The sequence below is a fragment of the Ammospiza nelsoni genome, chromosome 1 (genome assembly GCF_027579445.1).
Source record: "Ammospiza nelsoni isolate bAmmNel1 chromosome 1, bAmmNel1.pri, whole genome shotgun sequence".
Taxonomy (NCBI): domain Eukaryota; kingdom Metazoa; phylum Chordata; class Aves; order Passeriformes; family Passerellidae; genus Ammospiza; species Ammospiza nelsoni.
Window position 1 is genome coordinate 33,037,626 of NC_080633.1, and position 22,835 is coordinate 33,060,460.

At 41.7% G+C, this 22,835-nt stretch overlaps 1 long non-coding RNA gene across 1 annotated transcript; it reads left to right on the forward strand.

Annotated features, from left to right (window-relative positions):
- The first annotated feature begins 1,015 nt into the window (after positions 1-1,015).
- On the forward strand, positions 1,016-6,468 carry LOC132083029 (uncharacterized). Its single transcript, XR_009419895.1, has 2 exons — positions 1,016-1,773; positions 2,711-6,468. It is a non-coding gene; the product is annotated as an uncharacterized LOC132083029 (long non-coding RNA).
- Positions 6,469-22,835: the final 16,367 nt, after the last annotated feature.

Genomic DNA, 22,835 nt, shown 5'->3' on the forward strand with positions numbered 1-22,835 from the left:
CCATCACTGTCAGGTAGGTTAGTTTCAGCAAGAAAAAAATGTGTGAACTTGAAGTACCTTGAAGTCGGTAAATTAAAAAGAGGAAACCTGTGCCATAAACTCTGTTGCAGATAGTAGGGAACAGATACCTGGGTTAACTGCATGCAATTCAAATGTGTCAGCCCAAGGGAGCTTCAAAAGTGGCTGACATTTTTTCCTTTATTGGAAGCTGCACACGGGTTGCTTTGTACCAAAGGCAACCTGACATTTGCAGAGACCTGCAGCACTCAAATTAAAGGGTTCTACTTGCAAGGATGACTTCAACAAAGACTTTCTCCATTATAAGGTCTTGTTCAGTACATCTCTAAATCAGTTTTAAAAGTTTTTAATCTATTTTATGCAAAGGCCTGTTGTCCTTAGCTGGCTGTCAAATCCATTGTTGCAAGCAGCAACTCTCTTTTGTGTCCAGAATGTTACTGGTAGATGATTAGCAAGATACTGAGCTTTGTTTGGATACAAGAGCCTCATCCTGTTGGACAACATTCTATTTAGAGTGTGCTGCCTATATATCTTTCACAGAGTAGGACCTGTCAGGTAAGACACTGCCCTCTGGTAAATTGTCATCAGGCTGGGCAGGAAACTGCGTTTACATCAGTGCTTGTATGGGACCCAACTGCCTCCCAAATATCTGCTGTAAATGGGACTAACTTTTTCCCTTGGGAGAGTTTGCCAGAATCTTACAGGCTGTTTTTATGCCTCTTCTTTTTTTACAAACTACCTGACAACAAAAATAGTGTATTTTTCTATACAGGTCTTAATTTGGTGTTGATTTCCCTTTACTGTGCTTGTTTGGCACATCTGCTGCAGAGGTACTTAGGTTGATCCAGTCACAGCTGCCTTCAGACAGAGAAATAAGCAGCAGAAAGAGTGGAACTTCTGAGAAATACACCTCCAGCCTTTGTTCAGCTGTTCCTGGTAGGAGTAATATTAATGATAATACTCAAGTATGATGCAAGCAGACTTGTTTTTTAAAGGGAGCAAAGTGTTCCAGACCATTAGCTCATACTGTATTTTTGCTAACAGCCTCTTTCTCAGGAAAACTGAAGATCAGAGGCTGAGGGGGAATCCTGAACCAGGAGAAGGTAAAGAAATCCACCTCACTCTTTGCAAGGTTGGAAGGGGCAGCAGGAGATTGTCTAGTCCTATGTCCTGTCAAAATCAGGCTCAATACAGCAGGCTGCTCTGGGCCATGATCAGTTGGGTGGTAAATATCTCCAAAGATGCAGACTTCAAATGTCTCCATGCAGTTTGTTCCATTATTTGATCAGCTTGACAATAAAAAACTCCATTTTCCTAATGTTTAAATGGAATTTCTTGTATTACAGTTTGTGCCTTTTGTGTCCTTTCATGAAGAGTTTGATTCACTTTGTTTTACACACCCTTATCTGATATTTATACATTTTGGTAAGATCACCCCCGAGCCTTCAAGTTTTCAGCTCTCTCCAACTCTCTGTGGCAAATCCTCCCTATCCATGTAGCATCTTCATGAATTTCTGTTTCATTTTCTCCAGTATGTCCATGTCCCTTTTTTAGCTGTGAGCCTTGAACTGGACCTCATGGTCCAGAGGAGTCACCAGTGCTGAGTAAAAGGGAAGGATCAGCTCTCTCCACCTGCTGGGGATTGGCACAGGCAGGTGCTTCCCCTCCGTCCCAGCAAAGGGAAGATACCCCCTGAGATTTCTTGGAGGAGGGGTTTGGATGGATTGCTGTGCACCTGCAGAGCTGAGCAGATGTGTAAGTACTTGGAATGTGTTTGTGATCTTGGTGGCTGATGGGGGAAAGTTTGAATCTGAAAATACTTGGTGTAGTTTAACTGGAGGGAAAACCTTTTCTCACTTTAGTGACAAAGGACGGCTGAGGTGATCAGCTCTGTTGCAGGCACATTCAGCAGCTAATTAGGGGATCATGGCGATTGGGGGGCAGTTTCCTGGACTGGGAAAACCCCAAGCAAGCTCAAGGTCCCACTAGGAGCTGGCAACTTGTGCTGGCAAGTCATGAAGGAGAACAGGAGTAAGAATGACCACCCCACTCCAGAAAGGACAGCCCTGGCCCTTTGAAATTTCATCCTGGTGTTGGAAATGTTTACAGAACCGTACATACTAATATAATTACTGAGCTCTGACACTTCAAAACAACCCAATCCCCCCATGGCAGATCTGCACTGCTGGATGGTGAATAGCAGAAACAGGGTCTGATTGATGCAGGTTGAGAATCTTGCCTAAAGTGAAGCATCACCAGCATTTCTGTGATGAGCACCTTGCTTTGGTGTCCAGTCTGTAATTTCATATTCTGGAGAACACCAAGTCCTTGGGGGGCTGATAGGAAGGAGGGGAAGGTGGAGTGACCTGGGACCTGGGTACTAGGCCAGGGTCCTTTCTGCCATGTATTGCTGCCAGCTAAGTTCTGAACCACTGCTCAGCCAAGTTCTTGCTGAGGATTAAGTATTCCTGTTCTCCAGCAGACTGGAAAGGGACAAGCTTTGAGTACTCCTATCCACCATAAATTCTACCTAGGAGGTAATGCAAGGTGGGAAGTGTGCTCTCCAGCTGTGATCACTGACAGATACAGCAGATACAGTCTGCTCTTTACGTTCTGCAGAGTCCCAAACCTTGTGGCTGGTGTGTGAGGTGATCAAAGCCTTCATGTGTCATTCTCTTCCATGTGTCATCAGTGTTGCAGATGCTTTTCATGGCAATCTTGCACTGGGGCTAATCATTACGGGTTGGAAGGCCAGCTTTAGAAATGCTTTGGATGCTGATAATCAGATTTCTAGGCAGAAATTGCTTTGAAAGCAGAAAAAGAATGAGAGCGGACTCCTGTTAAGGAAGTTGTCCTGGAAAAGAAACCATCTGAATCTTCGTGTACGTCTCTTGGCTTAGAGTATGCTTGAGGTACCTGATACTTATTAACCTTCCTTCTATGACAAAGTACATAGGTATTTTGATTCCAATATCTTAATATTTATTTTAAAAAGCATGGGCTTTTTTTTGTAGTATATGGTCAATCAAACTCACTGACAGACCAATCATCTCATGACACTTTAATTGTTCTCCTTTCATTATGAAAATAAAGAACTCTGTGCAAAATCTCCTGCTATAAGGAAGGGCACACACATGTAATTATAGGATGCTTTTGGAGTTTAAAAAAAAAGGAAATTAAATGACTAATACATTTTGCTGGTGAAATTGACAGCTGTAACAAACCTGCTTCTCTCATCAGCTGTAAGCTTTTATCCCTGCCTTGTACTAATGAATAAATCATCTTATTACATAAAATTACATTCTAATTGCTCCCATGTCAGTCTATTTCAAGTTAGACCTAGGCAGTAAGGTTCCCTTGGTGCCTGGGTTTTCCCTTTCTGCTTGATTGCTGAGCAGTCACATTTACAGTGCCTGGGAATGGTCTTGGAGAAGAAAAAGTGGGAGAAGGCAGGAGACAAAGGGAGAGCAGGACAAGAGAGCATATAAAAGAGACAAGGAATGTAGGAGACATGAGAAAAACCTGAAGGAGCTGTTGAATGGAAGAGCCAAATGAAAAACACTTAAAAACCCCTGTGGGATGTGAGTGGGAAGAGAGGGAAGATGAGTCAAAACTACGGCAAACCTTTCTGTGCTACGCCTTGTGTGGAGCAGCTCGTGGGAGCTCTTGGTGTTGGCTAAACAGCCATGGCCATTTCTGTGACAGGAGCTTTTCCTCAAGCTCTGACAAGCTGTTATCGTCTAAGTTCTCCTTTTCCTCTCAACTTAAAATGTTGCCCAGAAAATATTAATTAGTCATTTAGTACTGCAGAGTGAAGGGATGTATCCCCCGCCCCTCCACATCTTCAAGAGGAATGATTGATTCTCAGATAAGAGAAAAAGGCAATTTCAGTAGGCTTGCTGTAGGAGAGAAAATGTTTCCAAATTAATTGTAACTAAATGACTTGGAATTCATCCTTCAACTACCAACAGACGGCATCAACTCTCATGTATTGATTTTGTTTGGGCTGATTAGAAAAACGACAAAGTGCAAGTAAGACTCCCCTGGACAAAAACAAGCGCACCTGTGTAGAAATCATGCAACTTTAATTAATTAGTTTAATAACTGATTTAATTGGGGCTTCCTGTTGTAGATAATGCATTTGGAAATGATGGTGCAGCTCCTAAATTACTGATGTAATTATTTGCAAAATGGAAAAAGTAGGACTTCTCGTTGCTCTTCTAAGCTGTGCTAAAATGACGTATAGAACTTCTGCTTTTGTTTCTTTTCATAGTGTGAGATTATCTTGCCTACCCCATTTTTTATGAAAAACTATAGAGTACTAGAAGGATCGTACATTATAAACAAATGAATTTGATGAACTGAAGCAGGGTGATTCTTTGTATTGTTTTGATTGTTTACCATTCTCTTTTGTAGGTTGTCTATAAAATAGATTTGTCTTAAAATCCTGGCAATTGGAAGAAAAGCTGTCAATGCTAAACTTGCAGCACCCTATTTTCTACCTGATATTTCTGGGTTGTTTTGGAGAAAAGATGTAACATTTTTGACATACCTAATTTTTTTAACAAAAGTGCTAAACAAAAAGAAGACTTACATCAAGCAAAACAAGCCATTTATTCTGCCTTTGCAGTACATAAAAAAAGGAGATCATAACCCTTGCTTTTTTTGTTTGCTGAGTCCCTGCCTTAGAAGACCCATATTACTGTAATTTGTTCCAAGAAAGAGTCCCTTAGCAGAGGCTGCACAAGGAGTGTGTGGGATCCTTGTTTTTATTTTTCTTTTGAGTGTGGAAGCAAATGGGCAATCATTTGGTTTTGTTGGGAAAAAATGAAGAGGGAGTTCTGTGTCTTTACAGCACCGTGAGGCAGGAATAACCCAAACAGATGATTAGAGGTAATTCCAATCCTTGATTACTTTTCCTGTAGGAATGCAGGCAAAGGGGTTTAGTAGAGACCTAAAGGCAAAGGTTTGTTACAATTCCAACCTCAAATGTTGTATTATGTTTTTCCCTTCAGTTCAATTTCCATCATGGACATTATATTGAAGGAACATTGTGATTTCTGGGCATTGCTATTAAGGTTTGCTTTTGATTTAGAGTCTTTCAGATAAAGTGGGTTTTATTTTTGCTTCTATTCCCCTTTGCCAGTTTTCTCCTTATTTTGCTAGTTTTCTCCTTCTGCTACCCATTGTCATGATGTGTTTATCTCTTCCAGGTGACAGGCATGCTTGGTATCTCTTCTGGAGCTGGGAGATTTCCAGAGAGAGATCAAAACTGTTCACTTATGAGAGCATTTTATGCAACTATCCATCCATTTTTGGGCTGCTGTGTGCAGTTGGAGTTAAGAACTCATAGGCACTGATTTTACACACAGTCCTCTTGGAGTGTAAGCAGCAGGGGGACTTCACAAATGGACATTAATTACCATGGGGAATGCAGTTGGTACCCTGAAATGGTGCTGGTGAGAAGTCCTGTTAACAAATGAGGACGGAGGGATAGGCTATGATGTTACAGTGTGCTGATTCTGACCTGTTAGTCGGGGTCTTTGGCCAAAACCAACTGAGCAACATGGAACTGATCAGTAAAGAATACTTAAAATCTTTAAAAGGATGAGAAAAAAATTTGGGATTGATGACTGGAAAGAGAGATTAAAACCAGAGAAATGGGATAAATGGGTTGTGAAAGAAGGATATGCACAGAAGAGTGAGAGTGAGTTAAATTAGTAAGAAAGGGTGGATGGCCAGTGCAGATCTGTTTGGATTCCCATGTAGGAAGTATCTAAGGAACTGAGCTAAATGAAAGAAGAGCATTTATGGTAGACTGTAAGAAAAAACTGTCTAGAGGCTGTTTTGAAGGAATTCAGGTGGTCAAACATGAGATGGTAGGTTTGGATGGGCTGTGGTGCTGAAGAAAACTCTCTGAGCAGGATGACTTCTCCAGGTTCTGAAAGAGGTGGCAGCAGGCACTGGTCATGCATGGGTAGAGTCAGCAGGGAGAAGATGCTGAAGATCTGCAGTTCCTTAACATCATATGAAGGAGTAAAAGAGGAGTGGAGATGTGCTGTGGGCAAAGGGAGAAGTGGTACAAAGGCTTGAAAGTTAATCTTTGGAAAATCAAGATAATTCCTGTACAATGTCTAACAAGAACTGCATCTGAACACTACACGTGCAAGCACAAGACTGCTGGGATGTCTAAGCTGTTGTGGTCACTTTTTCCATGTGAAAAGAAGCTGAACTGATTGCAGAATACAGGAGGAAGAGAAATCTCAGACTATAAGGCATGTGTGTGAAGACAGACCTGTGAACACCATCTTTCTGCTGCATGTCAGTAAAAGCCTTGGCATGATTCAGGAAAACAGGATTTATTCCCAGGTGCAGAAGAAGCAACTACTTTGAGATAGAATCAAATACAATTTTTATTTTCCAAGGAAAATAAAAAATATTTTTCCAAGAGCCCTTTAGCTTTCATGTTTTTGCCAGTTTCTTGAAGTGGGTAAATCTTATATGGCAGAAGGAGCTGATTCACACATCATCCAGAAATAAGGAAGTCTGCTCTGCTGAATGTGTGGCACTAGTAATGCCAAACACCAAGATTAGGTCTGCTCTCCACATTTTCTGTTCTTTTCCAAAGGATGACTCTTAGGTGTTTGTGATTTACTTGCAGTGTTCATTAGTAACCTTCAGGCTTTGGGGTTTTTTTTGTGATTGTCCTGTGTACTTGATTGAAGGTCAGATCTGAGCAAGAGCCCTTATTGATTTCAAAAGTGCCAAGTAGAGATTGAAGTTTTTGCTCTCTGTGGGGATGTTTTTCCCATTGTGAGTCGATGGAAGCACGTGTGCAGGCTGCAGTGTGAGCACAGCTAATCTTGGACTGTCTCAGCAGGACTGAGGCAGCACAGAGCTGAGAGCAACACTGAGAATTTGGTGATTATTGAACAGAAGGTGGCTTGAGGAATATGGAAACTGCTGCCATGATGACATAAAGGAGGGGAAAACCCAGACCTAAGCAGTTAATGAAATGGGAAAAAAGTAGCAATGGGAACAGAGATGAATTGGTAAGAGTTTGTTTAAACACCTGCAAGAAACCAGCTACTGGGCCAGTGTCAGTGGGGTGTGCATTAAGCAGACTGAGTGGGAAGTTAATAACAGAGGAGAGTGGTGTTGCTGAGAAGAGCTTAGTGTGCCCTTTGTCTCACCATTCATTGAAAGGACCACAGGATCACTTTCTCTGGAGATGTTTTTTTCTTAGAAAAGGAACTGTAAAGCTCTATGAATGTCAGTCAGGTACACCAACAGTTGCTGCCATTAAGTAAAGGGTAGTGGGTAGTCAGATCACCAAAGAGTTCTGCTAACACAGTCAGCCAAAATATGCAGCTTAATTAATGGTCTGTGCATTTTAGTTACTTATACTGAAAGCTCTATTAAATATAAAATTTGCAAATCTGGTTTTACTAAGAGTCCCCAGCTCATTAAATGTGCAATACCCCAGGAGATGCTTTTTGTCCGGGTTACCTGTGTATCAGGCTGGCACAGAGAGAAACTGCTGGTGCAGAGCAGCAGCTGCTGGGGTGTGAGTGAAGTGTTTCCTTTACAGCTCCCTTGGAGAAAACAGCCTGTTGGAACCTGAATTTGGGATGGCAAATTAATAAATGAGTATTAAAAGGTTTTTTGGGGACAGGGCTGTATGGGATAGTTGCAGAGCTGATGGATGTGGTTAGTTTTGCTGTCTGTTTCACTTTCTTTGGATGCTGTGACAGTCATGTTTTGTTTTTCAAAGCTGTAGCCATACAGTCTGTGTCAAAATTGAGCATATAATTAGGATGCAGTACTTCATTGTTTTACAATCTCATGTTTTTCTGATTGCTCTCTGCTCTCTGCTGCTGCTTTATGGACTTTCACATTCTCTCTTGTTGGCCTGTGAATACAACTGCATGCAAGGATAGGAGCCTACACCAGCAACAGTGCTTTTGTATGTAATTTCATCACCCCAGACAGCATTGATCTCGTACTCCTTTAGAGATTCTTCATGTGCAAAAGCATTTGTGTGTCACTGGGGCCAGTGAGAGCCAGCCCATCATCCTGCACAGGAGAAGGAAGTGGTCTGGATAAGATGAGACCCCCCAAGAGCATTATGAGTCCCCTGACCATCATGCAGGTAATGAGAGCCCATCTCAGACAAGCAGCAGCAACATCCTTTGGATGTGTGCCCACATGGCACATGCTGGCTTACTTCCCACTGCTAGCTCATGAACATGATTTCTGATGCCCTTTTACAGTCTCTGCTGCTTGTGGATGCTGGAGTGTGGCAGTGAAGGACAGATGGGATGGATGCTATGAGCAGTGGGGCCAGTGAGGATGAGGTGAGATGGGAGCAAGTGAGACAGCAGAGAGAGAAGGGGCCAGTAGATAGGAAGAAAGATGGCAGGTAAATGTCATTCATTGCTTTCCTTTCAGGTTTCCTGATTCTCTCTTGCTGAGCCTTAGAAGGGCAGTGTCATTTTAGTTTGTTTCATGAACTTAAAAAATAAGGATGAAGCAAAATAATTGAGCCTGAATCTGCACTGGGACCTGGAATCCCCCCATTGATTGATGGAGATACCTGCTGTGAGGTCAGCCATGTCACCTGGAGAAGTCCCATGACTGCTGCGCTGCTCTGTGTGAAACAGCATTTAGATGTGCATTTTTGTTTATAAAGCTAAATTGAAATCAAGGCTCTCCTTTCCCCTTTTGTCCCTGTCCCTGCATGGGTATGCCTGTCCTGCCTGCTTCATAACAACTGCTTGTGTATGTGCCCTGACAGCCATTTTAGCTCTTTCTTCTTTCTGTTTTTAGTAACAAGAGCTGGGTTAGTTGTTTCATCTCATCCTGGCATTTTTGAGACTTGGCACTTTCATACATCTTGCTGCGTCCCCTGTCTTTTTTGGCTTTGCATTTGCACCTTTTTTTCCGCCTTAGTAACCTACTCACATGTTGATATAGCATCCAAGCAAGTGTGCCCTACTGTTCCCCAGTAAGAGGCAGTGTAATTAATTTCAGAGACCTTCCACTGAAAGAAACCCTTGCCTTCCTGTGAACAAGGAGAGCTGTTCAATTATACTGGAAAGCTGCATGTGGGCCCAGGCTGAGACACCCCCTCCCACCCCCTTCCCAGCCCTTTCTGAAGGACTGCTGTATTGTCATCTGACAAAGTCACTCATTTCCAGATAATTGGCTTTTTAAAGGGCATCTATAGGACCCAAATAACTCCTGGCATACTGTTTATACCATTGGCCTGCCAGGTTAGCAAAGGTTAGACTTAATTGCCTCATTTATGGCTAATGCATTCCAGTTTTGCTGTTGCTTTTTCTCTGAGGATAATTGCTCAGACCTGTATTTTTGTTTCTGAAATCTTGATGAATAAAAACAAAGGTCCTGCTTTCTGAATTCAGATGCTGCTTTTATTGGGAGAGACAGAGGTCATATAAAACTCTTACGTTTAGGAAGTGACCACATCTGTGGGTGAGAGGTTATCCTGGTGAGCCTTGCTCAGCCCTTTGACAGCTCAGATTTCCCACTGTGCCCCATCGTCAGACCTCTTTGTGTGGTGCACCTCATTGCAACAGAAAGCAATTTCCAGGTAAATTGTGTCCAGCACTGCTCTTCTCAGTCCTGTGCACAGATGGCCTGTGGGTGCAGGGCTGGTGCAAGGGATGATCTGCAAACACAGCTCTCCTGGTCACAGCCCGTGCCTGAACATCCCCACATGGATGGAGGCTGGTGCTGGGACAGGAGGAGACACAGAGCACCTTCTGGGATAGTCTAGTGCTCTGCAGAATTAATCCTGATGTTTCTACAAACACATTTTGTATGTATCTATCCTGTGTGTCTCTAGAAATTTTACTGGTGAGGATGGAGCAAATTTCTGGCAGCATATACTTCAGTGTCCTGGCAGTAGTCACTGTCCCTTCCGGCACCAGGTGATGTTTCTTTTTTGTTAGGAGTAAAACAAGAGCTGCAGACTTCAGTGCTTCTGTTGCAGTTTTGTAAAGCCAACACTCTACACCCAGCTTTTGGGTTTTGTTTATTTTGTGGTCAGGGTAGTTCTGGTAGCAGGTTTTGAGTGAACAGGTCTTAGAAAACAATGTCATGGCTGTCAGGAGGGAACCACTCCAGCTTTCAGTGACCTTCTGAGGTTATTGAGAGCTAAAAATCGACAGCCAGGAGAAGAGCCCTCTGTCTCTGTCATCCCAGGGCACCCTGAAGCTGTCAGGGATGGGGATGGGGTGTAGGTTTGGTGTCCATTCATCATGGGCTTCACATGCTCAGAGCTCTGAGCTCACTTCACACCAATGACAGAGACACCAAATTGTCATTGGCAACCTTCAAAGCTTGGTTTGTAAGTCTTCCCTGGATTAATTCCCATTAAATCACATTCTTTACATAAAGAACTGATCTTGATTGACAGCCTTCCTCATAAAAATGCCTCCGATGTTCTCATGCATGTGGTGAGAGAGGATCATAAATTTGCTGTAAATGCTTTAAAAAATGAGAACGCTGAGTGTCAGCTGGTGCCCAGCCTTGCCAAATCTGTGCATAAGGAGGAGGGCACTGGGTCTGAAGATTAGCAGTTAGCTTGTAGTGGAGACTGGTTTGGGGGATAACCATCACAATACATTTTTGGGAGTGTGTGTGTTGCACAAGACTGAAAGAGAAAATAATTAAGGAGGCAACTTACTCTTGGATGTGATGGATCAACCATTGTTCAAGGCAGGGTTAAATGTCTTTATAAAATCTGTATTGTACTTCTGACAGAACTGATTAGTTTAGTACTGGAATTTCTGGTGTGGACATCTTCAGAGAAGTGTACTTCTGTTCTTGGGGATAAATCCCTGAGGAAAGGTCTCAGGAACTCTGTTGTGGTCACTGGCAGCATATATAGAAAGGAAGGAGAGATGAATACACAAAGACTGATCACAAATGCCAGTGAACACTGGATTTCATTTGCCAAAATTTTAAAGGATGTTGCTCATTGCACTGGGCCAACTCTACGCTCTTTTTCTTTCAAATCACCTGCCTTCCTGAGGAGAGAATAACAAACCTCATAAACAATTGGTTATTTTTGCTGTAAAAACAAAGATGGTTGCACCACTCTTTAAACATGTAGTTTTCAGTCTCAGCATGAAGATTGTTTTGTTCATAACATTGGAAGAGGAATTTTTTGCTTCTGGGAAAGAAATGTGAAGCTGACTACAAATGGTTGTTTAAAAAGGAGCTCCTTTTTTAGGCACTTGAGAGATGGTTTAAAGCAGTCAAACAGATTATGCTTTTATTCTTGTTTTATAGAACTAGCAAAGAACTTTTTAGCATAGTTTGACCTGGAGGTTTTGATCTAATGTGAGATAAGAACCAAACTTTTAAAATGGGTTTTGATGCTGCTCTGAATGAGGGAAAATTCTAATCCTGACCTAGGAATGGCTGGTTAAAGGTGGTGTGTGTCCTGGAAGCCAGGAATTAATGTGAATCCCTGTGCCCCCAGGGTGTGCCTTAGTGGGAACCCTGGTTTGCACAGCCTGTTTTCCCCCACCATGGTGCTCAGCCCTGGGTCATGCACACCTGTGGGGCTGCCTGTTTCCAGAGAGCTGAAATGAACCCTGAAGGTCAGAGATGTGCTCCCCCAAGATCCCATCCCAGTAAGTCTGAGCCCACATCAGGAAAGGCCACCGAAGGAAAACACCAATCCAATAAAGCCATGTGGCTAGCAGGACCTGGGTAATTAAACACCTGCATGCAGTGATTGCAGGACTAATTACTGCAGTCAGAGCAGCCTCTCAGTGCAGTTGTTTTCAATCAGTGCCTCAGCAGATGTTTAGAAGAAAACAGCTCAAAACACCACCTTCACCCACCTCTTTGCACTGATGAATCTTTCAGCATGTTTTTATCTTGCTCTTCATCTCCTTCTCTCCAATGCCTAATCTTAGAAATGCTGTTTGACTTTGGATGCCAAAATCTACATATTGAGAATTAAATGAAAGCCACGGAGATCCTAAAATTGAATAAAATGTTTGTATTGTTCTTGCTGAGCTCAAAACTGCAAGCTTATACTGCTAAAGATTTAAAAATGGAGAAGAAAGAAGTACAAGTGCTATAACTTCTAGCCAGGTAGTAAAGGAAAATATTTAGAAGCAAATGTTACATTTCTCTGTTACTATTCTGGAAATCTTGTCTCTGGATTCAGTGCTCGTAAAAGTCAGTGATCAAGCATGGTGCATCTTTGGTTCCCATCAGGCTGTAAAACATTGGAAAAAGATGTTTTCTGTGTTTCTGGCAACACTGATCAATATAGGGTTGCTCTGGAGAGGACTGGAAAGATTTCATTCTGTATACTTCCATTTAGATGATCTGCCTCATGGGTGCTCTCCAGAGCATTATTAGTACTGATTATCCAGTTTTCCTTGATCTTAAAGTAGTTAGAGACCTTCTCAGTTTTGAATGAGAAACAGCAGCACTATTTGAATTTGCTGTAGGAAGACCACTGTTAAACAAAATAATGCTGAGAATAAAGCAGAAAAACCTGGGGATAATACTTGAGGGGAAGAAATAAAAAATAGGGCAAAACAAAGAATAGAGCCTTTGGGAAACTTGTGCAGTCATACTTCATTTGGATTTTCTTGAGAGAAATTTTCTACAGCCAGAAAGTGGAGAAAGCCTTTTATTTATTCGTTTGTTTGAATATCACCAAATCTAAACTCTAGTTTGCCTATGGAAACCCAAACAGGTTATTTTTCCCTGAGCATTTTCATACTTCTGACCAATGACCAGTCTTCAGAAGTGCAGAATTTTGTGGTCAGACTTTAGCTTCAGTCCTACAAAGGGGCTCAAAATGATCAGAATAATAATTGGTTTCTAGCTGCAACATTTTAATGTTTTAATCACACACCAATAATTATTTCATTTTATTTCCTTCCACAAAGCTGCCTGAAATGTCTCCAAATGTTGCTTAATACTGAAAACCAGAGTGAAATTAAGCTCCTGATGTGGTATTTTTATATGACTATGAAAATTCTGTCATAAACGTGTCTAATTCTCCAAGATACAGAGCAGTGCTTGCCACAGTCTCTTCCATCTCAGTCTTGTCCTTCAGAATTATAAGTTTTTCTTTGCTATGGTGTAGAATATACGATCACATCAAGATGAGGAGGTTTCCAATCTAGTGGATGCTATATATAGCAGTAGCATTTGCCAAGTTTCACCTGAGGAAGCCTTCAAAAGATTCACTGGATCTCAGTGCTCCTTGTGACAGTACAAGGGGATTTATTCCAGGTATGGATGATAAATTTGCAGAATAAGGCATCTGTTTTTAGTGTGGGAATACACACTTCTGGTGTCTCCACCTTGTACACTTCAGGACCATTTAAATATAGGAAAATTAAATCTTCACATATTCTCTACTGAAGTGCCAATAAATTTGCATTTTTTGGAAAAGATATTTCCTCTCCTTTCTGACACTGCAGATTCACCAGCTTGTTCTCCATTTCTGCTGTCTGCAAGTCTGGATTTCTCCCAGTTACACAGCAGGTTTTTGAAACCAGCAAGGACATTATCTCCAAATAACTTCATTCTTCATTCTAACTCATTTCTTTCTTAGAATGCTTTATATAATAAACCTCATGCTTTGCCAGGGTTTCCATTGCCTCACAAGTGGCAGATTTGAGAACTGAGTGCTCAATCTGGTCTGCAACAAAGTGCCCAAAGCAGGTGTTGGCACTCAGCTGGTGCAGAAACTGTGAGTGTGGTGTTGCCTCCTTCTGCCTCCTGCTGCATTGGGTGACCATGGCAGGGGTGTCCCCAGTGAGGACACACCAAGGTCTGCCCATGCACCACATGAATGCCTCCAGTGCAGGACACAGCTGAGCCCATCAGCCAAACAGGCAGTGCATCTGGGAAAATGTGCTCAAGAAAGGGCAGAGAATACTGGACAGGCAGAGGAGAAGGGAATAAAAGGTGAGAAACAACTGGGTTCAAAAACAAGGCTGGAGGAGAAGGTGCTCCAAGCGCCAGAACAGATACCACAGTCCAGTGAGACCATCCCAGACTTCCTTTACAAGGACTGCAGTGAGGGGAAAGCCATGCCAGAGCAGAAGGAAGATGGCAGGAGGAGGCAGTAGCAGATAGGAACTGCTGTGTGTCCAGGTTTAGAGCAAATTTGGGGAAGAATCCCCCAAAGGACCTCCGGTGGGAAAAGCAGATCCAATCGGCCCCTCCCCACAACTGGTCTGGGAGGAAAAAATACCTCCTTGGAGAAAGGTGGAAAAAAACCCTGTTTAATAAACAATAAAACCAAAACAATATCAAACAATGAGATCCCTTGCCACTCTAAAAGAGATGACAAACTGAGAAAACCCCGGGTTGCAGCTCAGCTCACTCAGTCTCTGATCAGTCCCTCCGGTGCTGGAGTTGTCGCAGGCCAGGCCCGGCCCGGTGGGCCACAGCTGCAGCTGCCGGTGCTCTGCTGGTGTTCAGTCCAGAGCAGTTTCAAGAGGTCCAAAGAAAAGGAAAAAAAAAAAACCAGTCCAGGGAATTTCTTTGCCTCAGCTAGCTAACACTAACTAAAAAGCAAAAGAAGAGCTCTGTCCCGCTGTCTGTCTGCAGACAACACAGTCAGGAGCAGGAATGTGGAGGAGTGAGTGCAGTGTCTGATAACAAACTGCTTCTTCTTCTCTCCCCCCTTCACTCTCTGGAACACTCTTAAAGGTACAAAACTTATTATTCAACATAAACAGAATGAGATGACTGGGGATAAAAGCATCATATAGTCAACCCAGGACATGTGTACTGATCATAATCATCCATCCTCATCTACACCCAAACCTGTTGCTGGTAGAGGAGGCAGGAGAGAAGGAAGGAGGTTGGTTGTGGGAAAGGCAGGGGAAGGAAAGGTGCTGTTTCAGTATTTGCCTTTTTGCTTCCTGCCACCCTAATCAGTAGGCAACAAATTAAGTTAATTTTCACCAAGCTGAGTTTGGAACAGGAAGCAATCTCCCTGTTTTTACCTCACCCCACTATCTTTTTATTTCTGTTGTTGCTGTTTACTCCCCTGTTAAATAAGTTCGGTAGTGTTGAGGGGAACGAGCCAGGAGATGTGAACATCTCAGGAAGAGAATGAGCAGCTGGGTGGGAGTTTGGCTGATTGTTAAAGCTGGTCCATCACACCTGTTCATGTAGGACTGATCTCCCCTTCAGTTCTGGAAAGCCCGGAGTTTCAATGCTGCTCATGGTCCAAAGGATATTACCTAGGGAAACCTGTGAGATTACCACTGCTCTACTCTGTGAGAGTATTACAGCTATTTTCAGCATAAGTGATGCAAAGGCTGATTTTGCAGTTATATTTCTAGGAAAAAGGATTTTTTTTGGTGTCTTCTGAGGTATTAGGGCCCACAGATCCCTTAATGGCAATGAAATGGCTGACTCAGGTGATACAGTGCCTTGATGGAGAATTATTTATGAAGATGTGGACCGGGCCTGTGTGCTGCCCCTGTGGTCCAGGTTTTACAAAGAAATGAAGTCACAATGTTGCCCCAGGTGATGAGATGGTTGCAGTGTTTGATTGGTGCAATTTGGGGGTGGGCCAAGGGAAGAGGAGGACTCCTCAAGTGGATTTCCAGCAAACATCCAATTGATTCTTCTGCAAGATGTAAGATTTCTTAATTTATAGCCTATTCTAAAACCCTATACACAAACACGGGTTTTATTCTAAAACCCGTGTATGTGTATAGAGAGACACTCTGTTTATGCACATGGGGTACATATTTAACAGAAAGGGCTAACAGCCACTGTGTCACACAATATAACATACAAACTGAATCTACACAGCCCTTGGAAAGTGAGGAGGCATCTCAAGGGGAATTTATGGTCTTTGAAGTAGAAATTTTTTGTTTGTCACTGGTGCTTCATAGCAGTCCAGACTATATTATATAGTGTATATACAGACTCTCTATATAATATTATATGTCATAATCTTCCTGACTGGACAAAAAATCCATAGGTGACTTCGGTGAATGTTAAAGCTTCTTTTAGAGCAGTATCTTTGTATTGCTATTCTCACAAATTAATCTGGGTAGCTTTAGTAGCACAGTGTTTCTTTATGGCTATTGCTAAGAAAAAGAAAGATAATTTTATGGAGTCAAGATTAAATTGAGTCTGTTCATTATTAGTGAACAACCTAAGATTTGATACATTGGGGAGATTGTATTCTGCTTGCAATTACATCAATTTTAAATCTAGAGTTTATAAATTGTACAGATATGCCATTATTTAACATCCATTATTCTAGTTATCTCTTTTTTGTGGATTTGCCTGTTTCAGTTGCCAAATTTGAACAGTGACATGCAGAAATATTTTTCTCCAAAGGCACAACCAATCTTGTTCAATTGTTCAGACTTTTGTCCCCCAAATGGCACTAACAATCTTTCCTCAGGATTTATCACTGCAGAACACCAAATAAAGTGAATTAATAAATGATCAGGTATTGCATAATTCATATTTTCCTATATTATATTGCTTGTTTAATATGAATCTGTTCTCATTCTTGTCTTTTCTAATTCATGTGTCCCTACCTGCAGACATATTTCAGAGAAATACAAAAAGGTTTAGTCATTTAGGGTTTAGCAAAATTAGGTGCCCAAGTCCTAAAGGGTAATTTTCAGATATTTCCAAGCCTCCTTTGGGACCCAAATGATGAGTGTGTTTGTGGGCTACAGAATTTCTATCATATCTGTCAGTCTCTATGTCTGCAAGACAGGAGACGGTACCTAAAAGTTCTTTTGGAAATAGTGGTCATTGACACTCCTGCCCAAACAATTGGGTAAAAGAGGGTCAGTTCCATTCTGTCCTCATGTATGTGGAGTTGATTGGTGGTTATGAAATTCATCTATGGGAAATGAGAGACCTGGCATGAGCCAGCCAGTCATTTCCTTCCCAGCATCTTGCTCTCATGATGCTGCAGTGGGAATGGCTCTTCCCATCTCTGCAAAAACGCTGCTGGTTTATTTCACTCATGAGAACAAACACAGCTCTGGTCCAACAGTGTGGCTTCTGACAAAATGTGGCTAAAAATCTTTCTCCCCCTAAACATCTGCAAACCTCCAGCAGCTTTAGGACTGTAGGTGAGTGGGTTTGAATCCTCTCTGATGCCAAGTGTGCAGAAGTCCTTCCTGCAGAAGCTCAGGCAGAGATATTACTGTGCAGAGAGTGGAGGCTGGTGCTGCTCTTAGCTAATGGCTGAAATGGCTCCTGCTCTGCTTTAGAAATAACCTGTTGTAATCTGGAACACCTGTAAATCCCAAACTGATACATGTATTTAAGATGTGAAAAAGACTGGGCCTGAAGACAGAGTTTCCTTGCTGAGGAACTTATATGTGACACACAAGTGCTCTGATGGCTGTTCCAAAGGTAATTCTGTTCTGGTTTTCTGTAATTCAGAGCTACAGATCCCTCTGCAGGTATCTGAGAGGAGGCTGCACATCACAGAGTCACTGAGTGGTTGAGGTTGTAAGGGAGATGACCTTTTGTGGTTATCTGGTTCCACTCATGCAGGCCCAAATGCAAGCAGTTTCCCCAGACCATGCTCAGACCATATTCATCTGAATATCTCAAGGAAGGGGGATGCCACAACCTTCCTCACTCATAACTCTTTTGAAAGGAGCCCTTTCTTTCCATGAACAGTGGTAGACTACTGCAAAAATGGCAATATCTGCAAAGAGCTGATCATCTGTGAGAAAGAATATATTTCCCACCAAGGCTGAGACCTGACAAAGCACCCACAGGATAAATTTGGTGAATGGAGCAATGGGTGAGAGACTTACTTGTCTGCCTGCATTGAGGTTCCCAATCCAGAAAGGTGTGTGGCACACCTGATTCCCATTGACATGCAACGTGCATGAGCATGGAGTTGCATTGTCACCTCTGAGAACTAGATCCCAGATAGGTTGCATTGGTTTTGTGTCAAACTGAATGTTTGGGTAAAATCTGGTAAAAAATAAATCAGATAAATCAGGATCAAAAGAGCTAGTTACTCACTTTTCCTGCTAAAGTGTGGTAGTGATTAACAGCTACAGACTGTTTTACTCCTTTTTAGAAAGTGTTTCTTCTCTCTTTGCCTTGATTCACTCTGCAGGACCTACTTGCATTTTAAACTGTGAAAGGCCAGAGAGCAGATGCTGTCAGCTCTGAAGGCTGTTGTTATTGTATATGAATGTATTTTGAAAAAATTTTGGTTGCTATTAGCCTCAAACCACTGGGCTTTGTTTGGTTTTTTTTTTTTCTTTTTTCCCCCGTGACATTTTCTATAAATCTATTTGTACATTTTTTCCTTGTATTTTAGGTTTTCATGGCAGCTGGTTTGATGTATGTTTAGTAGTTTCTCTCCCTCCCAGCAAGGGCCCAGTGACAGCTTCTGACTAGGATTTAGCTGGTTGGAAATGCTATTACCATATAAGATACTGACAGCTATCAAAAATCCCCTGTAGAGCTAAATCTGTACAGATGCTCTTGGTTCTCTACACACTGCTGTGAGTGCTGTGGACAAACAGATGTAGATTACAAGCTGTGGTAACAAATAGCTATAAATCATATCATCAACAAAATTGATCCCTTCAGATACAGACTCTGATACCCAGATATGTTCATGATTTACTGCTTTCCCAGACTCTGGGAGAAAGAGGTGCTCCAAAAGAATCAAGGTTTCTTGATTTTTATCACAAGTATGCTATTTGTTAGCTTTAAAAATATTGTTCTCTTCCATTGTTAAATCAAGTTGTATTTCTCGTCTACTTTAGCAAAAATGAGCTAAGTTGTTTGGCTTAAGTGATGGTGGCAGTTAATACTCTCCAGCAAATGAGAATAAATCTAATGCTGATAGCTGAGTGCTTGGTGACTCAAGAGAAATCTTGTTTATTGGACTGTAACACAAAACTTTGAAGAAACAAAAAATAGAGAGTTGTGGCTTATCTTAACCCACTCCCAGTGATTCATCAGTAGAGTTGTGATTTAGTGACTTTCATGTCAGAAATCAAATAAGAGGCAAACCCTCCCTTACTGAGTGGCTGGAAAATTCATGCCTTGTTTTACAAAATTGTTTTAAATTCAAATTTATCTGCTCTAAAGCATGTTAAGCCTGAATCATTAATTTTTACAACTCACTCATCAACTCTTGCTTTGTTCTATTTTCAAATGGAAAAAATAGCTCAAGCTTTGATATTTGTTCTCTGATCATTTTTATTTTCTGAAATTGGAAGGTGTACTTTTTTCCCTCTGGATTTTTGTTTGAATTATCTGCTACACATACCTTGCTGACCTTTCAGTATTATAAAAATATAATCTTAAACTTCATTTGCATATTCTGTATCTGTTGCTTTCACGTAAGTATCAAAACAATACTTAGTCCCACCAGGCCTCCCAAATTATACTTAGATGGGACATACTTACAAAGTGCCTACAGTGTCTCTTAGACTTTTTTTTCCATGGAGAGACCTCCCTCCCATTTAGCACACCTCCAAAGTTGTTCCCTGAGCACTGAGAAAGACCTTTGGGAGAAACAGTTTTGTGGATAATCCATGGTTTAGATGTCCCACTGTGTTTGTCCTTCATTTTGTATTTGTTGTAATTGAGTCTCTGCTGTGAGATGGTCAACCTGGACAGAGCCAGATTGTTGAAATATCTGCAATTCAAACGACAATTTTCTTCCAAATTCTGCAATTTGTCTTCTGTCTGTACATTTAAGTTTTTAAAAAAATTGTCTGCTAACCAGAAGGGACCCCTGGTGTTCAAGCAGAATGACAAGACATCTCAGGTTGGAAGACAGAAATCATTAATTAATGAGCTGATGACCAATTGATAGTTTTATGATGATAAATGCAACTCAGATAAGAATTTTTTGCCTCCTGATGTTAATCTCACATACTTGTATTTGGTTACTTGTGCTGAATGCCCCGTTTTTATCAAACCAGATAAACCAGAGAAGGTAGACTGTCAAAGTTTAAGGAAAAGTTATTCATCTCATTGCATGTGGTTCTAAGAGAAATGTCCTCAAGAGAAGCTGCACCAAAAGGAAAAGAGGATTTGTGCTGTGGTGTAGTCTGAGAAGTTTTACAAAAGTGATTTATTTCAAATACTAATCTATAGGGATCTAGGTAATATTGATTACCATCACCAAGGATGGGGCATAGAGCAGTGGAGCTTGAATAGGAATTGGTGAGGAGATAAGCAGGTGGAAGAGGGAGCTCTGTCCCCCACTTCCCTGGGCAGGGGCTCCTGGCTGTTCCAGAAACACAAGTTATGAGGCAAAAGATGTAACAAACTGATGTCCCTGGGAGCTGGGGCCTCATGAGCAATGAAGGGATTGATTTCAGGGTGCACTTTGCTGACAGGTCACGTTCATCTAAGTCCATGCCATCTCTGAAGCAGTCACCACTGCCCTTTGTCTGCCTGCCTTTGTGTGCTCCTTTCCCTCTGCCAGCACTGATTTACAGGCAGCTGTGCAGTGACCTGACTGTTTTCAGTCAGCAACCTTTCTTCTAGGGTTAATTTTCAATTGTGCATCAGCTTGTGAGCCTGGGCAGCCAGATGTTTGTGTGACCCAGCCTCTGGCACTGGGCATGAGCAAGTGGCTGGGGACAGCTCTACCTCTCCTGATGAGAATGTGGGTTTCCAGCTTCTTAATCCAGCTGTGAAAGTGCACCAGGGTGGATAGGCAGATGTGCTGGACTGAGGAGCTTGACAGGTAATGGACAGTTTGCTTGGATCTGCTTTGTTAACTTCAGCAGCCCTGCTCATTGTGAGAACTCTTGTGTTGTGTGGGAGAGAGGGAAGATAGAACCACTCAAAATAGCCCTTACACACTAAGGCCATAAACCATATTCACACCGCTCTGAACACTCCTCCTATACTGCTGGAAAGCTTTTTTTCTCTCAATGAGCTTTGCTATGTAGTGCTTTTAAACTATTTTTATTGTTGTCAGGGGGCATATTCAAGACTTGGGCCACTCTAATAACAAGTTTTAGTTATAATTATTATAAGTGAATTTAAGCAAATCATGATTAAGCTTTGATTAGTCTCTTTGTGTAATATTTTTAATAAGCTCTTGTATTTAGCATTTTAGCTTTTTCTCAGCTTGTTAACTTAAAGAGAAAAAGTTGCATCTGTAAGTATTGGAATGTCTCCACTGTTGTTTGCCATGCTTCTCTACCAAAGCTCACTGAAGGTGATGCTGTTAAAGTTGGGGCTTTTTTATTTTTGCTTCTCAGTCTTGAAGTCGAAATGCTATTTGCTGGGAAATGTCTCATCATCAGACCTTTGAAATAGAAGCATTTTCTTACCATCTTTTTCTTGTATCTCCATGTGTGCACACACGTCCAAATGGGGTAGTTTGCATGGCTGTGCATTCTTCACTAAAAAACAAGTGATGAAGGATTTGAAGTGTTTTGTAAAGTCTGCTGCATGCATTATTAACCTTGCTTTAGTGACAGCTGCTTACAGCTAGGAGCAGCCATGAGTGTGTTAGAGAGTAGGGATCTTTGCTCCAGTGTACTGAGTTGTTTATGCTGAACACCCCAGGAAATGGGTAAGGGAGAAGTGACTATGACTCTGCCTTTGCTGAGACTTTACCCTCTGAGATAAAGAGCAAATCCACATTTAAATTTGATTTTCCCACGTGTTCTTATATTCCCTTCATTTCAGCATGTCTGCAGCAAAGCCAGGACTGCAGTTTGAAGTTCTGCAGAGGAGATGGTGTGTGGAAGGGCTGATGGGCCACATCAGCATCTGCCTTGTTTAATAGGGGATGGCCAGAGGGCTTTCCTGTGGTTGTGTACACATCCAAGTAAATCTATATGAAACTAAGTGGCTAGTCACAGGGCTAAAATCCTTGCTGTTAGATTATTCTTGAATGCCTGACTTTCAGGCATAAATCCAGAAATTCCTTTCAGTAAAAACATTTTTCTCCTATTAGGTGTTATAAATGTCTTCATCTCCTCTACCTGCTGAAGAAAAGAAAAAAAGAAAAAAGAAAAAAAGAAAAAAGAAAAAAGAAAATTAAATTAAGATTTGTTTAAAATGAAACAATTCATGAATCTGAAGAAGTTGGAAACTTCACATCTTAGTCTGCTGTTTTTGTAAGTATTTAGGATCCTTCAGCTGAGCTTAGTATTTTGAATTTAAAAACTAACTGAAATTGAAGAGTAGAAGAAAAATGCTCAGGTTTGAAATGCTTTGTATGCCTGGATTTGAACAATGCAGTGGTAATGCTTGTCATTATAACTTTTTATGCTATGAAAATGAGCAGTTTTGAATTGGTCCATGAAGACTGCAAATGAACCAAAAGAGGTTCTTCCTTACACAGCATCTGGCCAACAGTGAAAATCACTGCTGGCTTTATTTTCAAAGGCTTATCTATGCCAAAACACAGAAAAACTAAAAGCAGAAAAATCCTTTGCCTGCTAAGGAGTAGATCATATTTTTGTTTGAGGATGTGCCCAAACTTCAGGCGGTTTGGAGCAGGGAAGTTGCACTGGGGGAGGTGTCCTAACATACTTGCCCAGTGCTTGTTCTGTATCAGAGGCATCTGCTGCTCATTGCTGTGGGAGTCAGGATGTGAAGCAGACAGCTCCTCTGTCACATTCAGAGGGGCTGTTATTATTAAACAAGAGGTTACAAACCTGGCTAATTTTGTTCATACGCTGTGGGCTTTAAGAAGCAACAACTCCCAAAATGTGTCCTCCCTCAGAAACTGTTTGATAGAAGAAGCAAGCAATTTTTCTGTGGGTGTTTGTAATGCTGCTGTGACTGGT